This window comes from Urocampus carinirostris, chromosome 14, assembly GCF_059441175.1.
Source record: "Urocampus carinirostris isolate Australia breed hairy pipefish chromosome 14, RoL_Ucar_1.0, whole genome shotgun sequence".
Taxonomy (NCBI): Eukaryota; Metazoa; Chordata; class Actinopteri; order Syngnathiformes; family Syngnathidae; genus Urocampus; species Urocampus carinirostris.
Window position 1 is genome coordinate 24,325,615 of NC_142362.1, and position 7,318 is coordinate 24,332,932.

Genomic DNA, 7,318 nt, shown 5'->3' on the forward strand with positions numbered 1-7,318 from the left:
AATAACTCAAGTCTTCTCAGGACTTGATTTAAGGACTATCATGTTAAAGGTCCTGATCTGAGTGCTTGAGGAGAGCAATGTTTGGCGTGTCTAGGCCATGCATCTTCATCTCTAAAGTTAGCCAACATCATGAAAACTTATACTTTGAAATAGGCTGGTATTTGCACCGACACCAATACCTTGGTGCACCTTCTTGTTAAAACAGAAGCAGTTTTAAATTTCATATTTTACACGCCAAAGAATCTTCATTTTGCTCCTCTTGCACTCTTTGCACTACTGTAAAATACTATACATAGCCATAATTATTTAGTATATTATTAGTACTCAATACTCCAACTCAATACAACATTTTATTTATATTTATATCCGTACATTCAAAGAAACTGTGCGGGTCATATGTATTGACATTTCGTTCTGTATACACGTGTACTAGAATGGCAATAAAGTAGATCTGAATCTGAGTCTGAGAATCTGAATTTTTTTATTGTTTGTTGATTTATATTGAATCAAACACTACTTTTTTTGCAAAGAAATTATTACTTGCATTAGGTGAGGACACACTTAAAGCGGGGACTTCAAAGTCAGTTTGGCTCTGGGGCTGGATCCAGACTTTCTGTACTGAGGTGGGCCAAATTAATAAAAGACAAATGTCAACTCTAAATGTTTATCTTTGTTTTTCAGTACTATTCATTATCGTTTAGCCTACATTAATAAACTACCCTACAAATTATAATCACAGAGATATTTTTAAGCACAACACATCTATCAAAACAATGGATTTTTTTCATGTTTGGCATCGAATGTGTTAACAACTTTTTTATTTTTACAGTAAAATAATTGCAGCCTTACATCTGAACCAATTCAACATAAACATAACAAACGTAAAAAACTCAAGAGGGAGCTATGAATAGAAATAGTGTTGCCACAATTGTCATACACATACACAGCCGCTAAAATGATCTGCCTATCCACACCTCTCAGACTTAAATAAATGGTTGATCGTGTGACTGGCAAACACAATAGACCAAGATATCACTCACCCACTACAGCAATACTTCATCCAGCTACCATCGGAGCACAGATATAAAACAATGTGATTTAAGAGAACCTGTCATGGGAAAAGCCTGATCCTCTCTGCCATTACCTATCCAAACAGGCCCCGCTGACTCATAAAATAGGTCCGTCCTCATTGTTCCAATATCATGTATGTTTGTCAATCTGATGGGTTTTTTTGTTTTTGTTTTTGTTTTGTGTAGTTTAATATAACGTCTTTTGTTTTACCCCGGTTCAGTTTGCTGAAGTAAATTTCCTTAAGGGGAACAATGAATGAATGAAATGAATGAAAACTTTTATTTCAAACATTAAAATAAAAACAGGACAAAAACAATTAGTCAACAAAAAAAATAATGTCACTTAACATGTTCGAAAAGTGGTAGTCAGAAGCAGATGCTTATTTTTCCTACCCCTTTATTTTCCCTATTAAATACATTTTACAAATCCTCCTTTCCTATCATGTCTAATATAACAAAATCTCGTGGATATACTTATTACATAGGTCAGATAACAATAATTATAATAATTACTATAATCACATATTTTATATACTAATCTTCGCAATACCCATTCCTCAACGTCATAATGCGCCGTGTTACCAAATGTCACTGCGGCATCAATGATAATAACAACAATAAAAATAGACACAATATTTATAATAACAGTTCTGATATAATAATAGCAACAATAACAACAAGTTAACCATAGTTTTAAACGCAGTATTTCCCTCATATCCCATTCTCTTCATCCCTGTATTTCGCCAGTAATGCTTTTTTGTATTTAAATTTGAACACATGGATAGTTGGACATTGTTTGATCTCATCCTGTAAACTATTCCAAAGTTTGACTCCACACACAGACACATACATATTTTCTTTAACTCCCATTAATGTTGTTAAGATGAGAAACTATTGCGTTAGCTTTGATTCTGGGTTAAAAGCTAACACAATAAAGTTAATCTAAATCTTAGTCGGACAAAAAGTCAATATTGGGATTGTCCCTGTTAAACTAGGATTTGGTCTGATCATGCTGAGGCCTCCGGGTTTGGCGTTAGCGAATAAACACACACACGTACGCACTGAGTCAGCTTTTGTGAGTCCAAAAATTGTTAAGAGCGACCATTATATTCCATGGAAAAATTGTCTCTCATCATGCAGTCTATAAATATATGCCAAGGTCAAAAGTGGCGCAAACGTGCCTTTTGATGGTATTTGATGCATCCTCAGCTTACTATGCACTGCAAACTGTTCAATATATCATTGTTTACAACCATTCATGTGACTTTTTTTCTGAACATATGTTCCAAGGCAGTCTACGTGCTTGCGTTTAGATGGTGACCAGCCAAGACTTTTTGGTGGGCCTCAAGGACACACCATGTGTATTATGTGTGTGCATGGCGTGCACATGTGGGTTAGCACGTGCACATACACGTAGCACGGCGTACTCCGCCTGCCTAAAGTACTTGGTTATCCCACATGTCATGGCACGAGACAGGAAATGAGGGCCGCGGCAGCACGGGTGGGCGTGTTCCCCTCTTTGGAAGCCCAAATTTCATCACAAAAACGTCAAAAGTTATAATAATCGTGATGGACGAGCTCTGCAAGTAATCAGCCCGACCTGTGCGGCCCGTTGAGTGGATCTGTTAATGGTAAGGCAGTTCAAGACATCATATTACATAAGAGACAAAATTCGATCTACAACTGTTCCTACCTTGGCTTAGCAAACAGGCACAAATCTATTTTATTTGACATCATTGATTTCATAAATATGATATGTTACCCTTTCCCTGGGGGCAATAAAATAACAAAATGGCTGTTCCCAGACAGCTAAGTGCACGTTTTCCGATGCTTCAGCGGATCTGTCGTAACTTTGGCAGCAGTGAGGTGAGGTTTGTGTCCGTTGAGGCACAGTCAGATATACAAATAAATGAACCTTCATCTTATTCATCATTAAATTAAAAGAGCAATGCATCAATATACCTTAATCCCTCAGTTGTCCCAGTTAATGGGGGACAGAACCCCCCGCGCAACGCGAAAATCCTCAAAGTAGAAACCTTTATTTATTAATTCATTCATTTATTCATTTATTACTTAAGAATAAACCCAATTTAGAGGCTCCAGTATTTGTTTATCAAAAAAAGTAGTCAAGTCATGTTTATTTGCAGTAGTGTGTCATGAATTTTACCTTTGGGCCCTCACTCCAGTCTGAATTAGTGGTGCACTGTTTTCAAATGACACATTCCTTGCAGGGATTCTGTGTAAACTCTAAATTTGTTGAGTTAAAATGCCATTAAATGTGTAAGGCGAAAAACAAAACTCAGGAAGTCCAATTGTAGCCTGCACCCCATTTACTGCAGAAGACATGACAGCTGCGCCGTCATGGCACTTTGCCACAACTTCACGCATACATTCCTTTTCCACCAAAATGTGGATGGTAGGACCTGCAATGTCATTGGCTCACTTGTCACTAGTAACATTTTCAAATCTGACAAAGCGCTCCTTGACTGACACCCTTGTCCCTGACGTAACACACAACAGTCCACTCCGTTACCCGTGTCTTTCGGTTCATCCACCATAACAGGGATGAACTGTGCTTAAACAGACGATAATGTACATCACCAATGGGAAAGAAGCTCCATATAGTTCCCTTTGTTTGATGTGCCACTTGTAGTTTGTGGTCTGAAAGCGGCGGGCAAAACATTTTCCCTGTTGTGATTTCTTAACGATGTCCAGCTTTTCTCAAAAGGTCCGTCTAAAAAATGGCTTTGACAGTATATTTGCGTCCAAATCCATTTCTTTTAATCCTTCAGCCATTGTCCGTTGACAAAAAACGCTTTTATATAAACACGATAAACTGCTTGTGCAGCGGGTTAACAGTGAGCTGTTGCGCGATCATTTTGGTAAATTACCACTACCAAGCTTTATGAAATATTTCTCCAGGCCTTTATGCAGAGCCATCCAAGCCAATCATGAATTCGATTGGCTAAAGCAACATTGTTATCACAGCTATGCATTGCTAAATAACGCCTGCACATACAATTTTAAAGGGGTCTGGGCAGTTTCCTGAGCCCAGCAACAGGTAATGCTCATGTGTGATTGGTCAAATGCACGAATATAAAAGCAGATATCTGGAAACAGCCAAGCAAGGGAGAATCAATGAAAGTGGTCTGACAGACAATTAAGAATTTCTGAATTTATCACGTGTTGCTTTATTTAGAAACAGCACAAAAAACAGGATGAATCATTAATTAACAAGTATTAATGGACCAAATATATTTAACATCACATGATTCAGATATTTTTTGGGCCAGCAGAGAAGGACTCACAGGCATTCCGGCCCACCACTGCCTCACTCTCAAAGATTGGATGCCAGATGGACGAAAAAAAATAAAGAAATACAAGGCTGCATCAAACAGACCTTCACCGGAACTTTGCGACCTGAAGAACAGTAACGAGCTATGTCAGTTTCAGACTGAAAGATAAACTCATATCAATTGTGTGCTTTGATATAACCAGGTCCATCTGCATTTGAATTTAGTGTTGAAATCTTATATATCTTCTGTCTCCTTTCTGTCACGTATGCGGATGGACCCAAACACAGAGAAGCCAGAACACAGTCAGGTGTGCTCAAAAAAGGTTATTTGTAAACAAGTTCAGAACCCAGTTGGCGTTATCTGGGGGAAGGTAGCACACAAGAATTTATTTAACTAAATGGGTGGGAAATGAATTAATGAACTTCAAGCAGTTGTGCCATTAGACCTTTTTTTTTTTTTTGCAAAAAAAAAACATGCTGTTTTTCAGTTTCTTTGCTTTTATCCAGTGATCAAACTAGTAACTGTAACATTCATTCATATAAGTAGTCAGCAGCTAATTAGCATCTTGTTTCTTTTTAAACACCACAGTAATTTTGTGTTTTTCAACCAGTGTTTTGTGGCTGTGCCTCACCTGTCATCATGGAAATATAAAATAAAATAAAAAATGTAAATGGTTATAGTTTTTCAGTGTAAAAGTTATTTCTCATTTAGCAGCACAATTTGGGGATTTTCCTATTTTAGATGTTCCGATTATATACGAATATTATTAACACAAATAGAATCTAACGTGTTACTGTGCTGAGCGTCCACATGAGAGTGAGGCATGCAATTCTCTTGCTTTATGGCAGAGGGCGGTAGTGTGACTAACGATTCTGATATAGTGCGCAACTCAGCCCCAAACAATAGGATTTGTGATATTATTGGCAAGTTTACAGCAAGTCAAGCCGTTCAGTAATTTGTGTCTTGTTGCGTGCAATTTTTTCATAATGGAGGATCACCTATCTATTGATGATTATATTTATAGTGATCAGGGCACAGACTTCATTTATGAGTTAAGGTAAGACAATAAAAGTTTTTTTTTAATGTTACTGTTTATATTAGTTTTTTTTCTTTGCCAATCTAATCATTGAATATGATGTAAGTTGATTTATCTGTAAATCTGACTGTGCCTCACCAGATAAGGACCTCACTGTACGTCACTGAAGGAACCTGCATTCCTTACAAGAAAATTTCCTGACAAAGTCGTACTGGTCGGTTTCTAATTAATACCAGAGAAGTGGGGAACATTATTTTCCAGATAGATTTCTCCTCACTGTTTTTCCTATTAAAATAGTTTCCGATGAAAAAGCCTCAGGTAATACCTGCTGGAGGCTCTTCTAGAAGGTCAGCCTGAACTCCAGGCACCTCTTGTGCAATTGTTCGCTCAAGCTTAAAAGCCCCTTTCATTCCTACTGTCATCCAAAATGAAAAAAAAGATTTGATTGCACTCTCTTGTGGTCAAAATCAGATGGGGGAAGGGGGGGTAGCACATAAGGACGCTCATTCACGTGTATTCTGACACATAGAGTAAGTCAGAAATTGAAAGCAGGTTTGAATTCCGCAGAAACAAAATGTTTTCAACTGAAAGCGATCGAAACATTTAGGACGAGGTTGCTTTCAACTGTCATCGGTCATCAAATTTGACATCTTACATTTTCCACCCATAGCAATGAGAGACTCATTGCCAGTCTAGTAAAAATAATCTTGGGCATTGCTTGGACATCTATATATGGAAATGGCAGTAAATAAGTAAAAGGCACACTGTGTCAAACATGCAACTTTGCTCAGTGAAGTGTATGAATAGTGTGCATTAGTCCTAATTTTAACGCCAATAAACTATTGTGAAGAGAATTATTAATGAGCTTGGTTCCCCACACTGTAAATAGCAAAAACCACACAGCAACTATACATACACTCCCACACAAAAGTACAAAACACCACCTCGGGATCCAGCCCGCCACAGTACCCCTGAAGAATCCCAACGGATGTTTCCAATCACCTACACTTGACGCTTATTAACTGCCCTGCATTCAATGACTGTGTCAACAGCAGAAGCTGTTGGCTCATTCCTTTACATGTTGATGTCCTGCCTGCACTTGTTTCATGGTGCCTGTTTGTAACCTACACAAGACTTCTGGTACCCTGCCAGCTCAGAGTTTTTTTCTGGGCTGTGTTTTTTGTTTATAGTATTCTCCCCTCCTCCCATGAGCCTTTGTTAGTTCCATTTGACCCCCAGTGAACCTGTTAACTCAGCTTGCACGTAGGTCCGCCTTAATAAAACATAAGAATGATAACTTCTATATTTGTATCTTGCTTGGCATGAGATTACACATGCATCATAAAAATAATTATTCTTCTGGTGCTAAGAAATGTTTATTAAGAAGAAATAATAGGTAATATGAGTTTGGACGTTCCAAAAATGCGATTGAGTCACAGAGTCATACCATCTATGGTACGTGAACATTTATCGTTTATTCTGCATTTCCTTCTTGGTCGTTTCAGTGCACAGTTGTTAAGTTGTTACAGTTTAGTTTAGATAATCAAAATAAGGAGAATATGAATCAGTTATTTCTTAACTTTAAAGGAAAACAGGAGAAGACCAAAACCTCACATAAGAAGGTCCAACTTTTTCTAAAAGCCCTCCCCTGAGACATTTCTTTTTATAAAATCTCCTAGGTTACAAAGCAGATCCATCCTAGAAGGATGGAAATCATAGACAGCAACATGATAAACAATGCTAATAGTCTAAAAACAAACAACAGTGAGGTATAATAGTCAAAATAATGAATCAACACCCTATGCAGTCTCCTCTGCAGGTGTCCAATAAAAACTTACAGCAGTATAGTACATTTGAAACACAATGATAAAGAAAACACGCAGCACAGGATCTTGATGTCAGTGACAGTGAGTAAT